The 22,362-nt window shown below is 44.3% G+C and overlaps 1 long non-coding RNA gene across 1 annotated transcript in view; it reads left to right on the forward strand.

The window, feature by feature from the left end:
* Positions 1-538: 538 nt before the first annotated feature.
* Positions 539-22,362, forward strand: part of LOC144501618 (uncharacterized) — a 352,330-nt gene continuing 330,506 nt past the window's right edge. Inside the window, exon 1 of the long non-coding RNA XR_013499162.1 lies at positions 539-561. This is a non-coding gene — a long non-coding RNA (uncharacterized LOC144501618). The remainder of the gene's footprint in view (positions 562-22,362) is intronic.

Below are 22,362 nucleotides of genomic sequence, written 5' to 3' on the forward strand. Positions count from 1 at the left end.
CAATAAAAATAATACCTGGAATTAAGAATCTACTGATGACCACGCAACCATTCTCGATTGTCAGAAAACACATCTGGTTCACTAATGTCCTTTAGGGAAGGAAATCTGTCCTCCTTATCTGGTCTGGCCTACATGTGACTCCAGAGCAATGTGGTTGACTCTCAACTGCTCATCAAGAGCAACTAGGGGTGGGCAATAAATGCTGGCCAGCCAGCGAAGCGACACCCATGTTCCATGAATGAATTTTTTTAAAACTTAGTTAATTGCCCAGAATATATTAAGATGTAGCAACTGAACACCAATCATACTGCAAACTGCTTCTTTTACTGCTGGATATGACAGTGATCGTCTTTCCAAAATTATGCACGTTTAACTGTTTTGCGTTGTTGTTTAAAGACGAGGGAGGTGCACTGAAAAGCACCACAAGTTTGAGGACAATGTACTTTTCATATTCTGATTGATGCTCCCGATCTGTCTCTCAACAATTAGCAACTTAACCATCATATTTTACTTTTACAGGATTGGAAAAACACGGGGACTGGAGAGTAATCTGATCTGAGGGTAAGAAAATCATTTATTTTTTCAGACTGAGTGCAATTCTGAAAGTGAACCATTTGCAAAGGCCAAGCTGTGAACTGATCGAACAAAACTCTGCAATGTCTTTTATTGCCAACTGGATAAGTTGCTGCGGTTGGAAAATGTAATGTAGCTCACCAGCTTTTAAGAGTATCTCATTATTACGGTGCCACCTTCATGAGGAACAATGTAGCTCGCAGGCTTGTCCTTTCTTAAGAAATTGAAAAAGGAATCAAGTTTGCTTTAGGGTCTACCCCAATGTTTGACAGCTGATAGTATTGACTTTTTTTGAGCTCTTCATTCTTGCTAAGTCTGATTTTCTACGTCACCTTGGATAGTGACGTTCTGTAAAGCCATCTGGGGATAATACGAAGTTGAATGAGCAAAGCCTGAGTTATCACTAATACCACAGGATCTAAATGCCAACCGATATTAGGTGGATATAAAAATGACTGACTTTCAGAAAACAGAATCTTTGGTTATTTCTTTTTGTGATCAGTTTAACCTGCTGTATGTAGTTTGGAGAAGGTGATAAATCTGGTTCATGCATTCCTATGTGATTTGCAACACTTTTGTTTTTGCTTGAGCCGGAGCCACATTTGTCTAACCGTAAAATTCAGAAAATCTTACTGACTGAGGCTTGAGACAATTCACACCTCTTTAACCCCTGCTTAACCCTCTCTCCACTCGCATTGTCTGTACCTCTAAAGACTTGATTACCTGTTAAGACTTGCATTTCAACCATTATCTTGCAATTGAGTCTGTGTCTATATATGCCCTGTTTGTGAACCCAACTCTCCACTCACATGATGAAGGAGCAGCGCTCTGAAAGCTCGTGCTACCAAATAACCTGTTGGACTTTAACGTGGTGTTGTGAGACTTCTTTCTGTAAAATTCAGAGTGTTTCCCAGTTAACCTGTAAGGTATCAATTGCAGAATGCAACAAAGCTTTTAATAGGGTTCAATAATTCGCTAAACTTTGACGTGTCATCTCAGGGTTTGAAATTAAAATGTTAACCCCAAAGCAAGTCACCGAGTTTGCTTCCCATAATGAGTTCTGAATATTTTGTTGAAAATATTACTTCACACAATGCAGCATCCGCATTTCTTCTCTCCTGCTTTATCATTATGTCCTTCTTGTTAATTTATCAGCTCTTACTGTTACCGCAGCTGTGAAGAAGAGTTATACGGACTGGAAACGTTAGCTCTGTTTTCTCTCCCTACGGATGCTGCTGGACCGCTGAGTTTTTTCCAGCGTTCTCGATTCTTCTTGCTTGTTGACTGGAATTGTCCGCCCTCGCCTGCGGCTGGGATTCTCCAGTCCCGCTGCAGTGAATGCAGCGCCAAATTCTCTGTTCTCACTGACAATGGAGACTGGGTGAACGAGATCGGAGGATCCAGGCCATCGTTCCTACTAAGTCATCTTTTTCTACTGGCCTTTAAAGGGCCTCAATTACTCTTTCACACCTTACACTAACGAAAACATCTATCATTTTTAAGCTTCAGTGCACTCTCTTCTCCCAACATATATATAAACTGCTGAGCCATTGAATCCACATTTTATGACCCTTTCTATGTCAACTTACTATTGGTCTCCAACCTGTCAATAGCTCTAACATTTTGCAAACATATTGTTCTAAGAGATGCAGAAATGCCATTAGGGACTTATGACCATGAAATAAATACACAGCTTGAGGGGGAAATGTTGAAAATAACAAAAAAGGAGAATCTGCATGGAATTTTCCGGCCCTTTCCCCCGGCAAAGGAGAGAATTTGCAGACTGAAATCTCAAACCCAACATCAAGATCCTACAGCGTCATTCAATTGAACAGAACCTGCATAACATCAGTCTTTGAATCTAGAGAGAAAAAATATTTGTATGCTCTGCCTGATTTTAAACATCAGTGTGACTGGAAAAACGTGGAGACACACCCACACACATCCCGGTGAGAGTGTTCCAGTGCATTGACTGTGGAAAAAACTTTAAGTAGTCACCAGCCGAAGAAAGTCATACCATTCTGTGGTGAACCATCGTTGGTTCCCACTGGATAGTACTGAGCCAGGGTCTGGCCAGTACTACAAGGATGTACATATGTTACTGTTGGGTTGTGCTATTGTTGCTGTTGGGGTTAGGGTGGGGTTGTTACACCTTTGTACTGTAGTGTTGTGGCACATCCCAGTCGGGCTCCGCCTCCTGGGAGAGGTATAAGAGTCCCTGCTCTGGCCGGGACCCCTTCAGTCTGGGATAGTGTATATAATTACTGGCTGCTTCATTACAGTAAATAAAAGCCTTCATTTACCGAGCTTCAGGCCTCGTGTTTGAGTAGCGCATCACATTCACGGTTGGGAGGGACCACACACGTGTGTGTGTGTGTGGGCGAGGCTTCAACTGATTCTCAAAGCTGGAGAGTCACAAGGACACCCGCGCCATGGACAAACCATGCAAATGTGAGGACTGCATGAAAGGATTCAGGAACCAATCTGTTAAAGGTGACCCCACCATGGAAGGTTTCCCGACGGTAAGATGGGCGAACCACGCAAAATGTCATGGACTTCGACAGGACCGTAAGATCCTGCCAGCAGCCAATGGTGAGCCACCTCCATCACCAGGAAATACACCATGGGGAGGGCAGAAGATCCAGCTCCAAGTTTTAGGAAAAGTAAATTGTGTTTATTACAGAAGGTGACTGCAGAGGAGATTCACCAGGATGCTGCCTGGGATGGAACATTTAAGTTCTGAAGAGAGGTTGGATGGGCTTGGTTTATTTTTGTTGGAGCAGAGAAGACTGAGGAGGCGACCTGGTTGAGGAGTAAAGATTATGAGAGACATGGACAGAATGGATAAGGAGCAGCTGTTCCCCTTAGCTGAAGGGTCAGTCAGGAGGGGACATAGGTTCAAGGCGAGGGACAGGAGGTTTAGGGGGGACGTGAGGGAAAAACCTTTTACCCAGAGGGTGGTGACAGTCTAGAATGCGCCGCCTGGGCGGGTGGTAGGGGCGGGTTGCCTCACATCCTTTAAAAAGTACCTGGATGAGCACCTGACACATCATAACATTCAAGGCTCTGGGCCAAGAAAATGGGATTAGGTGGAAGGTCAGGTGTTTCTCCCGTGTCGGTGCAGACTCGGTGGGCCGAAAGGCCTCTTCTGCACTCTATGATTGTAAAGTCAGATCTTTTTCACATTATTGTTTCACTGTCCAGTCAGAAGCATAGACCAATATTGTACATGAAACTAACTATTTCCAAAGTGTTAAAAAAAATGCAGAAGACAGCAAAAGAGTATCAGCCAGTTAAAATGGTCACATAAAATAAGCAGATACATTAAAGGAAGCAAACTCAATGCCATAGTAACCAAAAACTTAAACTGTCTGGAGGAGGGAACCAATGCATTTGAGTCTCCTCATTACTGGCAAATATGTATTACTTTGTTCACCTTAATTAATTCATAAGAAATAACATGGAAATGCCCATGTAATTTTTCTTATAACCGGCTTGCCACTTCTATTTAGCATTATTTAATACAAGTTACAGGACAAATGTCATGACTTTTTAAAATAAAAACCTAGGCAAAGGACTGCTGAATGCAAATTTTAGCTCGAGATTCTGCAGTCTTTTGTGCCAGTTACGGAGATACCAGGCAAATCGTGCCAGGAGAAGCCACGCAATGGAGCAGAAACTCCAGGCCGGCATAGTTAATAACTGGAGCAAGCTGTAGTTAGCATACACATGAGGGTAGCTCCACACCTGACTGCAACATACAAATTATTCCCTCATCAGCATTCAACCCTTTTTTTTTCCCCTAAAAAAAAATGCATTTATTTCATGCAATCCAGTCAGATTCCTTGCACAGATTGCTTCATGATTTCTCCTAATGCAGCAGTCGAGCATAAATATTCATTTTACAGCAAAACGTTACCACGTTTTCATAAGCGAGAAATGAATTGTGTTACTTTAAGTCTGCTGGTATTGGAGCCCGCTCCAAATGTAATTTATAGCGCTGGTCTTGTACAGTTTTCAGGGATAGAAATACGCAGTGTTTATTTAAGTTAATTGGATTCAACGCTTGATTGGAGATTTTCATTTCACAGGTACTCATGGACAGCTCCATTGGTTAATAGGTGTCCAACAAGAGCTGTTCCTGGTCCCCTCCCCACCCTTAAAGTAGGCCAACAATAAAGGAGTGAGCTAAGAGCTGATTATTCTCTGGGTGCTCCCTTTGTCCCATGTTAACTTCCCCTCTTTCTCTGATACTTTTTTCAAGCTTCACTGTTACTATTTGACTGTTCCTCTTGTTAATCATAGGAACAGGAGTAGGCCATTTTAGCCCCTCGAGCCTGTTCTACAATTCAAAGCCATCGTCGCTGATCTGAGCCCTGAATTTATGTGCCTACCTTTGCCCCATTTCTCTTAATTCCTTGAGTTAACATAAATTGATCAGTCTCTTCCTTTCATTTCTCCCGCACGGTTGCATCCTCCACAACTCACCCCAGTGCACACAATGTACAAGAAGTGTCGTGCTTCACTGCTCTTGGAAACCCCCGACAGCTGGTCACTGTACTATATAAGTTGCACATATGTTCCTCAGGTCTCTCAACAGCTGCCACACTTCACACAGCTGCTTCTACAACCCCTGAATAATTGAGCAGTGTGTATTTAGCAACTGAGCAAGATGGGAAATAAAAGCGTAGAAAAGTTACAGCATGGAAGGAGGCCATTTGGCCAATCTTGTCCATGCCATCCCAAGGACATCCAGGTGCCCTTTCTAATCCAACTTTCCTGCATCCGACCCAGAGCGCAGATCCAGGTCCTTTTTAAAAGCGGTTCGGGTCTCTGCCTCCATCACCAACTCAGGCAGCGAAATCCAGACACCCACCAACCTCTGCATAAAAAAGGTTCTTCCTCATGTCCCTTCTGCACCTACTGCCGTTTATTTTGAATCTATATCCCCTGGTTCTAGAATTCTCCACCAAGGGCAACAATTTTATCCTGTCCAGCCTATCTCTTCCCCTCATAATTTTGTACACCTTATCGAGTCATCCCCTCAGCCTTCTTTGATCCAACATATGCAATCTCTCCTCATAGCTATATTTTTCTACCCCTGACAACATTCTTGTAAAGCTCCTCTGCACTCTGTCCAGAACAATTATGTCCTTTCTGTAACATGGTGACCAGAACTGCACACAATACGCCAGTTGTGGCCTCACCAAAACAGACCAGGTTTTGCTACAGCAGGGCAACTAAGTTGTAATTGAATTGTCAGGTAGTTAAACTTTTTTGCAAGGCAAGTTGCTGAAAGCTGATGAGTGCAGTGGGGAAAAAACATGGACTGGGATTTTCCACTCCCATTCGCGTCAGGTAGGGTAGTTTTCGTGACGGGAGCAGAAAACATCACAAGAACTGCAAAGTTGTGTTCTATGTCAGTGTAGACGCGCAACCCAATTGTCCTCTTCTGCCCTTTTACCAAACCCCATCCACCCTTTTACCAAATCACTAAAGGGGCGTGTTTCCTGACGTTGAACACCAGGAAGATCACTTGAGTATATTAACATAGAATTATCAGACTCCTTCACCTGAATCATCCCCATCAGATAATTCATTCACATCAGTGTGACAGCAGAATGGCATGAATCATGAAAATTATAAAAGTAAAAGAGTAGCTAAAGTAAGGTTTGGTTCCTTGGAGGGTGAAACTGGTAATAAATAATGGAAAGCAAGGAAAGGACAGAGGTTTTTGTACATATATTTTGTGTCCATCTTCACAGTAAAAGACTCATGAAGCCTCCGAAGAATCGTAGAAAAATAAGAGGTAAATGAGAGGGAGAAAACTGATCACTGGAGAAAAAATACTGGGAAAACTAATGGGACTAAAGGCTAACAAGTCTCCTGGACCTGAAGGTCTGCACCCAAGGGTCTTAAAAGAAGCAAGTGCAGAGCAGAGAGTGGATGCATTGGTTGTAAGCTCCCCAAGTTCCCTAGTTTCTGGAAAGGTACCAATGGATTTGAAAACCATGAATGTAACATGTCTATTCAAGAAATTAGGGTATAGAAGGAATCTATAGACCAGTTATCCTAACATCTGTCAGTGTGAAAATGCTAGAATCCATCATTAAGGAGGTAATTGCAGAATATTTAGAAGATCATAAAACAATCAAGAAGAGACGACATGATTTTGTGAAGGTTTGACAAATTTATTAGAGATCTTTGAGAATGTATAAGCAAGCTGGAAAAAAGGGGTAACCAGTAGATGTAGATTATTTGGGCTTCCAAAAGTCATTCAATAAGGTGCCACATAAAAGGTTATTGTCCAAGATAAGAGCTCATGGTATTGGAGGTGATGTATCAACGTTGATAGATGAGTGGGCAAACATTTTGCAAATGGAGTGAAATGTGGTGTTGTCCACTTTGGCAGGAAGAATAGAAAACAGGAATATTATTCAAATGGAGAGAGACCACAGATACAGAAGAATATGGATGTCCTGGCACATGAAACACAAAATGTTAGCATGCAAATGGTGGTGCGTCACAGATCACTCAGGGAGTCCATGGAAACATGCATTTGTTCATGAATGTTACAGTTTGGAACTATGGATAGTGATGTTTGAGGCTCCAACTTTCTTTCAATCACACAAGCAATCAGGAGTCTCTCTCAGTCTTACCACCTGTCACTGGGTGTGTGTTTGAAGGACTTGTAGGTTGACAATCAACCTGTTTTGGCTGTGTTACAAACACACCTCCCTTAGCCATCAAGTTCTGGAGTGGGACTCAAATGCAGAGTTTCTGTCTCCGAGGCAGGGATGCTACCCATTCCACCACAAGACCCAGCTAACAAGGGGGCCAGAAATGGAAGTTGCAGAGTAAGTTGCAGAGTAAGTAGCTTGTGGAAATATGGTCAAGAGAGAAGGAGACAGGTCTCATCGGCAAGATGAGTTTGCAGAGGGGATGAGAGAATCTTGGAATCCCGACAGTGCAGAAAAAGGCCATTCGGGCCATTGAGCCTGCACCAACAGCAATCCCATCCTTGCCCTATCCTCATAACCTCACATATCTACCCTGCTAATCTTCCTGACACTAAGGAGCAATTTAGCGTGGCCAATCCACCTAACCCGCACATCTTTGGAGTGTGGGAGAAAACCAGAGCCTCTGAAGGAAAGACATGCAGGCATGGGGAGAACATGCAAACTCCACACAGACATTAAGCCAAAGCTGGTATCGAACTTGGGTCCCTGGCACTGTGAAGCAGCAGTGCTAACCACTGTGCCCCCCTGCCTGCCACTTCATGCCATTCAATGAATTTCAATGATAAGCTCGAGAATGCAAGGTGAACTCCTCACAAAATGAATGGCAGAACAGAGCAACTCATGTAGAAATATAGAATTGTAGAGTTTAACTCTGTATCAGCCCTTTGTCTGAAGTTCCACTTTCACATATGTATCGGTGAGTGCCATTAGCCTCACCAGTATCTCACAGGAAAATCTTGGTCAATATACAACTGAATAAATCTTGCCTGGTTTAGCATTTTGGGACAACCCTTGAGTGATTACAGGATTAGCACAATGGCTGAATCTGCAGAATGGCATGACAAAAATTATTCTTGTTGTCCAGGTCTGATATGTTTGGCAGTAGTGCATAGTTTCATGTTCCAGTATATTATGAACCTGCAGTCAATACTTCAAAAATTTGAACACAAACAGATTTTTAACATTGTGACTGCAGGAGTCTCGGGTAAATATCTAATTAAATATTGACATTCACAGCCATCAAGGGATTCACACATCCCTTTGTTTAAGGATGGACCATTAAGAAAAGAACTATAACATGTCAGCCGGCTCATCTTTCTGTTTCACCATAGACAAAAGCAACTTCAAATCTCAATGTTTGTTAGATGAATGTGAATTTTAAGATGTCAAATGACAACACACGATGTGTGATCATCCCATCACCTCTTTTAGATGAAAGGATTTTGAATTGTACAAGTCACAGTGAGGAAGCTATTTTGTTGTTCCTTTTAACACAGTTAAGCAAGAAGCTGTTCTGCAGAGTTTTATCAGGAAGCTATTAAACCAGTTGTGACTCATCCAAGCAGCCAAGGCAATAAAGAATTATAGCTTGAAAGTGGAAGACGAACTCGCTCTAAACTGTTTCAACTTCAAGTTCATCTGAGAACCGACCTCCTGGACATTTAACTACAAGAAAACTCACAGTTTACTGAGAATCCTCTGCTTTACAAGACTTTCACTTCAACTAAACTTCAACTTTGCACAGTGGTTAGCACTGCTGCTTCACAGCACCAGGGACCTGGGTTCAATTCCCAGCTGGGTCATTGTCTGTGCGGAGTCTGGACATTCTCCCTGCATGGGTTTCCTCTGGCTGTTCTGGTTTCCTCCCACAGTCTGAAAGACGTGCTGGTTAGGTGCACTGGCCATGCTAAATTCTCCCTCAGTGTGTCCGAACAGGCGCTGGAGTGTGGCGACTGGGGGATTTTCACAGTAACTTCATTGCAGTATTAATGTAAGCCTACTTGTGACAATAATAAATAAATCAAAAAGACTTAAATTAATATTGACATGTATCCGCTAATCAGGTAATTAATTTATTCTAGCTTTCCTTCAATGATAAGCAAGGCAATAGAAAATATTCAACTTTTTTATCCATATTTCCAGGAGATCAAGGGGATTTTCACAGTAACTTCATTGCAGTGTTGCTGTAAACCTACTTGTGACACCAATTAATAAACAACTCATCTAAGAAACTAGAGGTCTGTCACAAAAGATACTGAGATGCTCAGAAATTGTAATTGTGTTGTTCATTTTCTGGTCAGTTGTATCTAATCTTTGTGTGACTCTTGGTGTGGGTGAGTTCACTGAGTGAGAGATTTTAAACCTCCGGGGCAAGTTGTGATAATAAATAGTCATCTTTATTTCAAGAACACTCAAAAGCTTGTAACTTGAATTATTTAAAGTGCGACAATCAATGTGAGCGCAAGAGAAAACACATCATTTGCATATAGACATATTGATCATAAGCAATAAATAGGAAAAAGGATGCCTCACATCCTTTAAATGAGTACTTGGATGAGTACTTGGCATGTCATAATATTCAAGGCTATGGACCAAGTGCTGGCAAGTGGAATTAGGTGGGCAGGTCATAGAATCATAGAAAGCATAGAAACCCTACAGTACAGAAAGAGGCCATTTGGCCCATCGAGTCTGCACCGACCACAATCCCACCCAGGCCCTACCCCCATATCCCTACATATTTACCCAATAATCCCTCTAACCAACGCATCTCAGGACACTAAGGGACAATTTTAGCGTGGCCAATCAACCTAACCCGCACATCTTTGGACTGTGGAAGGAAACCGGAGCACCCGGAGGAAACCCACGCAGACACGAGGAGAATGTGCAAACTCCACACAGACAGTGACCCAAGGCAGGAATCGAACCCAGGTCCCTGAAGCTGTGCAGCAGTGCTAACCACTGTGCTACCGTGCCGCCTTTCATGCGTCGGTGCAGACTCGATGGACTGAAGGGCCTCTTCTGCACTGTAGCATTCTGCGATTTTGTCCATTACCTATGATTGTCTATCTGTCTCTGGGGACTTCTTATTTGAAAATTGACTTCCACCTTTAGAACATTGCAACATGACTACACTTCTTCATTGATAATAAAGTGTTTGAGGCAGATTGATGTTGTGGAAGGTGTTATAAAAACATAAGTCTTGTTTCTTTCTTTAGAATGTAGATTCCCTTTTTATTCAGCATTGGTTTGGATTCTGGAGACAATTAAAACAATTATTGTGTTTTGGGGAAAAAAATGCAAGATATGCATTGTTGTTGGAGACTTAAAGGTCTGTTAGGTGATTCTCATTTATCATTCAGGGCTTTTTAAAATGGCTAATGATAAGCCTTGGCAGGAAAGAAGATTGGACGTTGTATGATAACACCACTGATTCTTTAGAAAAGTTCAGCTGCACAGAGAATGGGTCAATCTACCAGTTCTGTCGGCAAAATACTTTCCCCATGGTCCAAAAATGTAATATTTAAACATCACCAATGCGCGGTGGAGTTTCTCTTAGCAAAGCATCAGGGATCCAGATGGTAAATGTAACAAAAAGTTTATAGTTCATATTTCCTTATTCCCTGAATTCATGACAGGTTGAAGAAAAGTCTGCGAGGTAGCAGTTTCTTGTATAAACATGATTATATATGTGGATCTGGTGCAGTTCTTTGGTTGGTTAGCTGTGCTACCGTGGAGCAGGCAGTTATGCAAATAGCCCAGCAAATGTGAAATTGATTTTCTTTATGTGGTCCACAGGAAGCAAGAGGAGAAATGTATGATTTTTTTTTCCTCCCCGTCTCCAAATAATGTGCTTTGTTTAGCATTTTGAATACTCCATCTGTATGCTTGTTGATGCATCAATGAAATTTAAGTCACTTTGATCAAATTATAATACATTTTGCAGTGCAAACTCCACTTTTTCTTATTGGTAATTGAGGCCACGCCTTTTAATTCACAATGAACATTCTTTTCTTGATTATGTAATTAGCACGTCAAAGAGCCTTTCGCCGTTATTTAAACAATACATGATAGGAACTTGGTCATTAAAGAAGTTTGTTTTTAAAATCTTTATATTAGTTTCCCTCCTACCTTTTTTCTCTGTGTCAACCTCAGGTTCTCTCTAACACAGAGATCGAATTCCAAAAGGAACAGGAGATGCACTTGCATTTTGCTGAGATTCCCTGATTGTGGCCTGACTGCATTACCAGCTTTAAATTAAACACAATTGCTTCCTGTTTTTCTATTTTTATTTTGACGCTTGGTTGTTGGTGGGATTGCAATATTGGCAATTTCAGTAGCAGGGATGTTGTATTAATACAGCTAGCTCTTTGAAGCAGTGAAATGTAGTTAACTTCCTGAGCATCGTTGTTTTTTATTTTGAGATGTATATATCAAGAATTAAGACTCCTTTCTGAATTGTAATTACACCGCCCAGTTTCCTTGTTTTTTCATAATTGTTTCCTTGGCCACTATTTCCAGTTAACGTTTTCTGTGTTTTTATTAGTTTTGTTTCAGAATAAAGCCCATTTATTTCTCTCCGGTTCAAGCTGCTCGCAGAGAGAAAGGGCGAGAGAACCTGTGTGTGTGTAGAACAATATCTGGAGGCAGAGCTTTCCATCAATCTCAAGTCTAATCCCTGAAGTGAAATAGAGCTTGGAGAGGTTGCAAGTGCTACCTCTACACGCACACTGATGCAAATCAAGAATGCTCAGGTATGGCAGGCATTAAACAGGAGGGAGGAATCAGAGGCAATTTTAGGTAACCGAGCGGCAGGAATGAAAGGAGAGTGTTTTATTTAAGGGAGCGTCGAGCTACTTTTTGTTTTTACATCTTATTAAAAATATCACTTCACTCAAATAATTGCCAATGTTGGCTTAAAATGTACAATAGAGATCCGCAGCCCTCCACTTCTCGATGCTGTCTTGCTAAGTCCAGTATCTTAGATGGTTTCTGGAAACCCTGGTCGCCCTGACTGCCTGATGGAGTGGCGGGGGGGGAGGATGGGGGTGGCGTGGGATCAATTCCCACTGGAGCGCCAACCCCGAGGGATTGAGAGAGGACAACGGAGGTCAGCTCTCCGAGATAAAATAACAAAGCGATGCTGGGAGTCTTAATTCAGTTACCGACCCCGACACAAAACTGGAGTAAAAAGAACGACAGGATGCACGTTTGGTTTCATTTGGATTGACATGTTTCAGACTGCGTCACCATGGGAAGGGGTTCATTGAAAATTAGAATCTGGCTGGTCCTTGTACTTTCTTTAACACAACCAAGTGAGCTTAATCATTTTTTTTGTTGCTGCTCTACGTTGCCCCCTTCTGTTCTGCAATGAACAATGTTGCTGTGTTCATTTATTCAGATGAACAGATTGCTTAAATCAAAATAATTTACTGGCAGAGTAATTTATACCTGTGGAACATGGCAGTTGCCATTTCACAATTTTGCTTTCTCTTGATATTTCTTTGTTGTCCTTTTACACCTATTGAAATGTGTAACTGGAGCCTGTCACATCAGTGGCAGCAAGTTGCTTTGTTGCCGTCGCTTAAGGAGCATGTTCTGTTACCACAACAACTGCCTTTATCTGCGATTTTAACTTGCTGTAAAAATTGGGTTTTTAATCAAAGGGCCTTTTGTTAAAGATAAGATACTAAGGTTTCCGAAATGTTGATTTTTTTTCTTTTTCATTAATGAGCTTCAAAATGCAAAAAGCATTTTGTTTTTGAACAGTATATCCAATACTTTGTAGGAAAACTATTCCAAGTACTTTGAGGAGCAGGAGAGAAGCAATCCAGTTTATTATTGCAGACTCTTTCAAAATAAGACCGTAATGTGTTTCATCCCTATTCAAGTTAAAAGGTTTTGTAGCCCAAAATTGCAAAAACCAGGATGGTTTTACAGGTCCCTTTTTCTGTTGTTTGCATTTTTGCAATAATTTCCCAATGTCTTCAAAACCTTCTGCTTTTATTGTTTCCTTTTGTTCAGTTTTCATTTCTTTCCAACCATTACCTCTTCTATCTCATCTTTCTATTTGCTTCATTGCTCATAATTTTCCTCAGCCACTTATTTCTCCCATGTCGACAACAAAAATTGGGGTCGGCCTCAGCACGTACTGTTTGTCCTTCCTGTTACTGCAGGAACACTGGTGTAGTATTTGCATCACTGGACAAGTAACCCAGAGCTCTGAACTATTGTTCCAGATCATCCCAGATCGTCCAGTCTCACCTCCATCTTCCCACCCCCCCGCACCCCCCCCCCCCAACCCCACCACCACCCCTACAGTGGGTTCTCCAGCAACGCAGCCAGTGAGCAAAGTAAATGGCCATTGATATCAGCGGGACCGTGAGAACCCGCTGATGGCCAATGGCGAGCCACCTCCACCACTGGAAAACTTGCTGCGGTAAAATGGTACAGATCCTTGCTCAAACATTTAGGGAGTGACCTTACCAGCTTGTCATGCCGGTCGATTGGCGTGGTGAGCCGGTAAGATCGCGAGAGAGGTGCAAAACTGGGTTTGCACCCGATTTCTCGCCGCTCTTACTGGCTCCGGATTTCCAGCATGATCAGCCTCACACCCGGGAAGGACACGAGGCTGATTTTTAATATTTAAATTCTTATTTTAATATAATTAGTGAGCCCCAGTTGCAATTGTCAGGGCTCACTTGCCTTAACCGCCTCACCGGTGAGGAGCTCCACCGGCGAGGATCACGTATGGTCCCCAGCAACAGGGACCAGTCATGACGGCCTCACTGGTGAGACCGGAGGCCAATATACTCCATCCATTCCCACTCCTGGCATGAATCACACTTTGCCCTTATTTTTGCACTAAGTGCCGTCCGATTCCGTCTGAGTGCTTGTCCAAAAAATGTGTGTGATTCTCTCCCATTTTCATGCTTGTTTGGCACTTAGAATTTACGTCTTTAATGAATTTAAGAAAATAATTTATTTTTGGACATCGTGGGTGGAAGTTTTGAGCGACAGAGGTGGATTGCCATTGGCTACCAGCAAGATCTTCCGGTCCCACTGAAGTCAATGGCTATTTGCATTACTCGCTGGTTGCACTGCCAGGGAACCACCTGCGGGACTGGAAGATCCCATTGGCAGAAAGGACTGGAAAATCCATCACTCAAAACTTGCTGGCATTTACACTGGCGGGGTCTTGCGGTGCCGCCGATGGTGTACCCCTGCCACGGGTTTCCGGTCTGTGAGGGGAGCTTTCAACAGAAAACCCAGTTGACAACGGCGGGACCATAAAGTCCCAAGATCAGCGAGCATGCACCACCTCCCACAACTGCGAAACACGCCATGGAGTGAGAGGAAAATCCTGCTCCACATACATTTGCGCGTACTCTCTTAGTTTATCTGTATCACTAAGGGAAATAAATATTGACAGGTAAGTCTTTCAAGATGATGAAATTCAAGTAAAAGAAAAAAAGAAACACAGAACAGAACAGGACCTTTGGCCCACCAAGACTAGCCGACACACAACACCTTTCTAAACTAAAGACATTTTGTCTCTACGTGATCCATATCCTCCCCTTCATGTATCTGTCAAGATGCCTCTTAAACGTTGCTATTGTATCTGCTTCTACCACCTCCTCTGGCAGCACATTCCAGGCACCAACCACCCTCTGTGTTTAAAAAAAAAATTGCCTCTTACATCTCCTTTAAACTTTCCCCCTTTTACCTTAAACCTATGTCCCCGAATTGACATTTCTACCCTGGGAAAAAGACTCTGACTATCCATTCTATCCATGTCCCTCATAATTTTGTAAACTTCTATCAGGTCGCCCCTCAGTCTCCGACGTTCTAGTGAAAACAAACCACATTTGTCCAATCTCTCCTGATCGCTAATATTCCCCAAACCAGGCAACATTCTGGTGAACCTTTACTGTACCCTCTCCAAAGCCTCCACACTTGTGGTAGTGTGGCAACCAGAACTGTAGGCAGTATTCCAAATGTGGCCAAACTAACGTTGTGTACAGCTACAACATGACTTGCCAATTTTTATACTCTATGCCCCGACTCATGAAGGCAAGCATGACATATGCCTTCCTGACCATCTTATCCACTTGTGTTGCTATTTTCAGGGAACTGTGAACTCTGCACACCTAGATCCCTCTGTACGTTAATGCTTCTAAAAGTTATGCCATTTATTGTATACTTCTCTCCTGCATTAGACCTTCCAAAATGCATCACCTCGCATTTGTCCAGATTAAATTCCATCTGCCATTTCTCTGCCCAAGTCTCCAGCCTATCTATATCCTGCTGTATCCTCTAGCAATCGTCTTCACTATCCACAGCTTTTCCAACCTTTATGTCATCTGCAACCTGACTATCAGACCACCTACATTCTCCTCCAAATCATTTATATATACATAGGGGTGCTAGCACCGATCCCTGCGGAACACCTCTGGTCACAGATCTTATGGTATTTGCTACCAAATAAACCTGTTGGACTTTAACCTGGTGTTGTGAGACTTCTTACTGTGCACAGATCTCCAGTCAGAAAACATACTTCCACTGCTACACTCTGTCTTCTATGACCAAGCCAGTTCTGTGTCCATCTTTCCAGTTCACCGCAGATCCCATGTGACTTCACCTCTGTATCAGCCTGCCATGAGGCACCTTGTCAAAGGCCTTGCTAAGGTCGATGAGAACAACATCCACCACCCTACGCTCATCAATCATCTTCGTCATTTCCTCAAAAAACTCAATCAAGCCATGCTGGCTATCGCTAATAAGCCCATATTTTTTCCCAAATGTGAGCAAATTCTGCTCCAAAGGCAGATTTATCTTTGATCCCCAAAACAAATCGATTAAACTTGCAGTGTATTGTCCAGCATTATAATTTACAATTGGGTGGAATTTTCCCAAAATAATGACATTTCGGGCAAGAAAACCGGTGTGATCTGCATTGGTATGTTCAGCGTGAATCAAACCACAATTGTTCCATGCATAGTGCACCGAAAGAACCCCCACATGAAACACGCCGGTATGGAGTCTCCAGGCGTGTGACTTGTCCGAACTGGCTCGCAGCTGTGCACTGTTAACAAGGGGGAGCTGCATTTAATCACTTCCTCTGCACTCACAGTCATGCCAGGAGGATGGCAGCGCAGAGAGCAGCCCACGTTTCATGAAGGCAGATCTCGGAAGGCTTCTGAACACAGTGGAGGTGTCGTGGGCCACCCAGTACCCCCGAGTACAGATGACCCACAAGCAGGGAAGCAAATGTAGCCTGGCTATGGCAGTCAGTGCCCATGGCCTGACACTGAGGACTGCAATCCAATGCCACAAGAAAATAGATAACCTCATTCAAGCTGCAAGGGTGAGTATCCATCTATCACATCCTAGCATCAGTCCTGTCTATCACACCCGAGATGTCCACATAAATACATTCCCTGACACTCTGCGGCCTTGCAGCACCCGACCCCTCAGCATCTTCCTCAAATCCTTCTGCCACTCCTCGTCACAACCTCTTCCAGTCGAGGCATGGTGTGACATATGCCATCTGTTTCCACCCTCCACCCCTCGCCCCCAGCCAACCATCAGGCTTTCCATCATCCACTTCAGTCCCTGCAGAAGAAGATGTCCCACAAAAAGAGTGAGGGAGGAGACTGGCGGAGGAATTCCTGTTTTGTATCCTCTCACTGCCTATGAGGAGAGAGTGATGGAGATCTCAGGGGAGCCACACAAGAGCGCTGTGAGTGCCTGTGAGGTCAGCCTCACTACATGAGTGACAATCCACAGAACCTTCATCCATATGAGCTGTTTCAGAGTTCCAAGCTGCCCGGACACTCATCCCTCCCTGGCACTGAACCATGTTTCTTGTCTTACAGGATCAACACGTGATGAGGCCGGGTCCTCAGGAGTCAATGACCCCTCCCCCCGCGACCTCTGCTGGCGCCTTGGTGGGAAGATCTGAGGAAAGCACTAACCAGGCATTGCAGGCACCATTCACCAGCTCAGAGACAGTCACCTCGGTGGGCAGAATTAGCAGACAGCCTTCAGGGTCACTGTCTGGTGAGCACCACACAGCTGCACAACACGTGGAAGTGGGGACGTCTGAGGGATCAGGCAGGTGGAGGTCTGTTGGATCCCAGGAAACAGCTGGCTCCCAGCCAGATGCCGAGCTGCTGGAAAAAATTCTCCCATAGCTGCTGGAGATGCAGAGGCAGAGCCAGGAATTACAGGAAGCGTGTAAGGACCATTTCACCAACTGCAAGGCCACTTGGAGGAATCACACAGCTTTCAGGCACAGGAGATGGTGCTGGCATTGTGTGGCACCCAGGCCAACACTGCAAGGGTGGTGACCACAGTGGAAAGCCTAGGCCAGGAATTTGTAGCCATGGATGGCTGAGTCTCTGAGGATCATGGCTGGGGGCTTCGAGAGCATGGTCCAGTCACAGAGGGCAATTGCAGAGTGGTTCCAGAGTTTGGTCCAGACTCAGGGATATCGCTGAGGGTTCTCACACCGTGGTGCATACAAGGTTGGGCCTCGAAGACCCGCAGCACCAGGTGATACAGAGACTTCTGGAGCTCGCTCCAGCTGACCCTCCATCCCATGGTGTGTTCCAGGGGCCCACGAGCACCCTGAGGGAGGAGGAAGTGCTGGAGGCCGTTCCAGAACCTTCCACCCAGGAGACTCCGGCTGTCTCCAGCCCTTCTGAATTTCCCCTTCCGGATACCGGTGCATCTGAAGGGCAGTGGGCTGAATAGGATAGCATAGATACATGAGTGACACTCAAATGTCAACGAGGGCCCTACAGGTCCCAGCCATCCAGTGGATGCCTGCCAAGGGCGCCACGGGGCAGCAGGCCGCCTCCACTGAAGTGCATCCTGGAGAGTCCCGAGTCATAGTGCGAGGCCACGCGAGATTAAGAAGATTTAGGAGCACCGAGAGGGCACAGGTGAAGGCTGACACCACAGTTGGGGATAGGCTAATTGGCACTGTAAATACTCAGAGTTACAGCATATTGCATCTCAAAGTTGCAACTCCTTCATCTTTGTCCCGTTTCCCACAAGGAGTGTATCTCCCCAACTGCACTCAGAATCTTCTACTGCCCCCCCCCCCCCCCCCCCAAGCAATCCCAACAGTGAGCGCCATGGAGACCTGTGGTGACAGACATCCATCCAGCCTCGTCACTCACTGAACCGAACGCCAAACGATGGTGCAATGGTGCCCTGTCCCTCACTCAGACATGAGTCCGGACGTCTGCATGCAATCAGAAGATAGGCAGGAGTAAGACTTAGGCAGCACCTGACGGCATCACAGCTTGCCTCACAGCGAGTCATTGTCATCTAACTTGACAAATCATTGCTACCAGATGCTCTGATTAGGAATCAGGGTCTCCGTGGCCCTCCTGGCATGCTGGACCCTTGCTGTCACCTGTCCTCCATCCTCGGATCCTCGTCGAGCTCTTCCTCCATTCCCTCCTGGTCCCCTCCTCCCCAGAGGAACACACATGTCCTCCTCCTCTAAAATGTCATCCCGCTGCGGTGCAAGGTTGTGAAGGGCACAGCAGACCGACACGATGCGGGTGACCCTCTGGGGGCTGTACTGAAGAGCACCACCAGAGCGGTCCAGGCAGCAGAATCGTATTGTGAACATGCCAATGATGGATCAAGTGGCAGTGTGGGCCTCACTGTAGTGGGTCTCTGCACCAGTGTCATCATTTGTGGTCAAAACTAAACCACAGAGCCTGTCCAGCAGGGTAACCAGTGCGACATTAGCAAGCTTCATTGCAGCGTTATTAAACCTACTTGTGACACGAATAAATAAATACATTTTAAGAACTTTAAACTTTACAATTGGCATCGTAGGCAATCCCTCAAGAACCTCTCAGCAGCCAGGGAGAATACTCACCACACGGACTCGAGCCCAGTGGGGGGCCTGACTTGCAGACCTCCAGCACCACCGCCCCCCAAAGCCCCTGCATCATTGAGCCTTCCTGGGAACGGGGAGATTGCATACCATTTGGCACTGCCAAACCCGACTTTGGGCCCATGTGCAATTTTCCCCGACTGGTGCGATCTGTGCCAAGTGCAATGCGGCCATTATATAACCTTAAAGATCATTAATGTCACTTCAATGGTCCCAGCACCGTGGAAATCTTATTGTTGAAGAAGAGTATTTGATTATTGATGTCTGTACATATTGCAGCCTTCAATCCATTTCTCAAACAAAGATAAGTAGTCAGTCAAAGCAACAGTACTTGCTTTTGGTGGGTGTCAGTTCCACATATCTACCACTACAAAGGCAAACTGATTCCAATCTGTCCTGTCATTGAGACACAAAAATCTAGTTCCTTATTCACCCGTCTGTGTTTTTTAGGCACAGACACAAACCGGAATTTTACTGTTCCATCCACTACAGGAATCGAAGCAGGTGAGGGGCGGACCATGGGAAGACCCGTTGACCTCGGGTGGGATTTTGCAGTTTTGGGACGAGCGAGACCGTAAAATCCCATCCATGGAGTCTTGGGTGGGATTTTCCGGCCACACTCGTCCCAAGTCTGGAAAATCCCGTCCGAAGTCAATGGACATGGTCCGTGTCCTGCCCACTACGATTATCGTGGCAGGCGGGACAGGAAAATTCCGCCCATTAGAGTCATGGAGCAGTACAGCACGAAACAGGCCCTTCAGCCCAACCGGTCTATGCCAACCATGGTGCCCCCCTCCAGCTAGTCACAATTGCCTGCATTTGGCCCATATCCCTCTAATCCTTTCCCATCCATGTACTTATCCAAACGCTTTATAAATGTTGCTATTGTACCCGCCTCAACCACTTTCTGTGGCAGCTCATTCCATATACACACCACCTTCTGCGTGAAGACGTTGCCCCTCCGGTCCCTTTTACATTTTCTATTTTCTGGAGCGATTTGCGTATGTCAACGTAAAACTCTGTCCGCTGGTAACATTGGCTTCTGCTTCATGCAGCAGGGTAGGAGTCAATATAGTCAGTGCTAACGACCACTTGGCAATCTTGAGAATAGCTGTGTCATTTCCAGTCTAAGAGCATAATCAGAAACACCTAGAAAATGTCAGCAGCATGGATTGAACAAGTTGATCATTGTGGACTTCTTAAATTGAAAAGCTGCTGTTACCACCGAAGAATTTTGGTGAGTAGAATTATTTTAGCTGTTTGTGGATTAAACATTGAAACTCGACTGACATCATTGCTATAGCTAAAATAAGCAAAGTGTTTCCTTTGGTTGAATTCCAATAGTAACTAAGTTATTGACAACAATTTAATGTGTTTTTAAATGCACTTGCCTGTTCACCCTCGGATACAGAGAATGAGACTGACTCTGTGGGGGCGTTCATTTGGCTGGACATTATGGAGTAGAAATTGCCTTCTTGGCAGTTACATGGCTCCTGGCTTCCTCCTTACCATCTGCCAAAGGTCTGGGAACATAACCTCAGGATTTGGAACATATACAGCCATATAATAGGCCAAAACGTACTTCAGTGTGCATATGAATGTTGTATCCAATTTTGAACAACTTTAACACTCATACCAACCACAAATACATTAGGATGGAGAAATTGAGCATTGTCTAAAGACAAAATGATATGTGTCATGAATACTCAAGAATTCTAAGAGTTCAACATAAGGTTTTGAAATTTTTTTTGCTATAAATCCACAATCCAGGAATCGTAATGCATTCATCTTCAATAGTCGCAGAAGCTGTTGAATTTTCTCAGAAGAAATAACGAGACTATTCTACAACAGAGAAGCCACGAGAAGAAAGAGAGATCTGAGAAGGTTTGAAAAAATAAGCGCTCTCCTTTATTTGGAAATCAGATGTTACAAAAGTTTGCCAGAGCTGGTGTCAGAAAAAACAGATCAGCATTGTGAACTGACAGCGGCTGCGTTTTGACATTTATGCAGGAGGGAGCAAGATCTGTTCTGAACGAATTCGTCGCTGTTAAATGTCTTCAGCTGAAAGCAGTTCGTTTGAAGTACTTTTGAAAAACAAAACATCCTTAATGTATGGGCCCCCAAAAGGAGAAAAAGAGACAGGTTTTGCATAATATGTGGGGGGAAAAAAAGAAGGCAGCAGCCACACTGATCTCCTCTGAAAGGGACGGGGGCTTGCACTGAATGATGCCAGTATGATCAAATAATATAAAGATTTTGTTTTAACTCGAGAGGTTTAATTATCTGAGTTTAAATCTCCAATTCATTCCCTGTGATTTGCGTTTTGCTTGGTTGACCTTTTCTTCATGTGCCTCAATTGAAAAGGTGCCAAAATTCCAATTTGCCTTTTGCCAAACTTTTATTTTGCAGCTAGCAGGTTCTCTAATTGGAATGCTTCTACCCAGCAAGAGTTAAAATCGTAGGCCAGAATTCTCCAGCCGTTCCCGCCCTACCGTTCATTGCTGCCAGCAGGAATGGAGAGTTCAGCACTCAGCCCAATCTCCATTCTCTGCAGCGGGATCGGAGAATCCCAACTGCGGGCGAGGTCGGGGAAACCGGCCCATAATGTTTGACGTTTTTATTTTAATTCTTTCATGGGATGTGTGAATCGCTGGCAAGGCCAGCATTTATTGTCCATTCCTAATTACCCTTGAACTGAGTGGCTTGCTGGGCCATTTCACAGGGCAGTTAAGAGTCAATCACATTGCTGTGGGTCTGGAGTCACATGTAGGCCAGACCAGGTAAGGATGGCAGATTTCCTTCCCTCAAGGGAGGAAATCAGATAGATTTATCTGACAATCAATATTGGTTTCATGGTCACCATTACTGAGACTATATTTCACATTGTTTTAAATGAATTTAAATTCCACCAGTTGCCATTGCGGGATTTGAACCCATGGCCCCTGGGTGGTTAGCCTGGGACTCTGGATTAATCGTCCAGTTTCATTAGCACTACACCACTATTACATCACTGTCTGCCCTATGTATGCATAGTGTTTAAATAACTAGTCGTGCAGTTTGAAACCCAGATGGTGTGAGAATGTCTGTGTCAATAGGTCTCAAACTGATTTGTCCTGATTTCAACTGTTACTGGAATGTTACATTCATTCACGCTGGTGGGATTTTCCTATCTCATTGCAGTGAAGCAGATTTGGCTGAGTGCCAAATTCCCCAACCTCGCTGCAGCAGGAGTGTGGCATGAGCGGTCGGTGAGATCACACCATGTATAAGTGAATGTGTTTTGAATTAGTTAAAATTAGGCCCTTTGTCTCTGAAGCCAGAGTGGATCCCAGGTCTGGGGTTGTTCTG

The sequence above is a fragment of the Mustelus asterias genome, chromosome 12, assembly GCF_964213995.1.
Source record: "Mustelus asterias chromosome 12, sMusAst1.hap1.1, whole genome shotgun sequence".
Taxonomy (NCBI): Eukaryota; Metazoa; Chordata; class Chondrichthyes; order Carcharhiniformes; family Triakidae; genus Mustelus; species Mustelus asterias.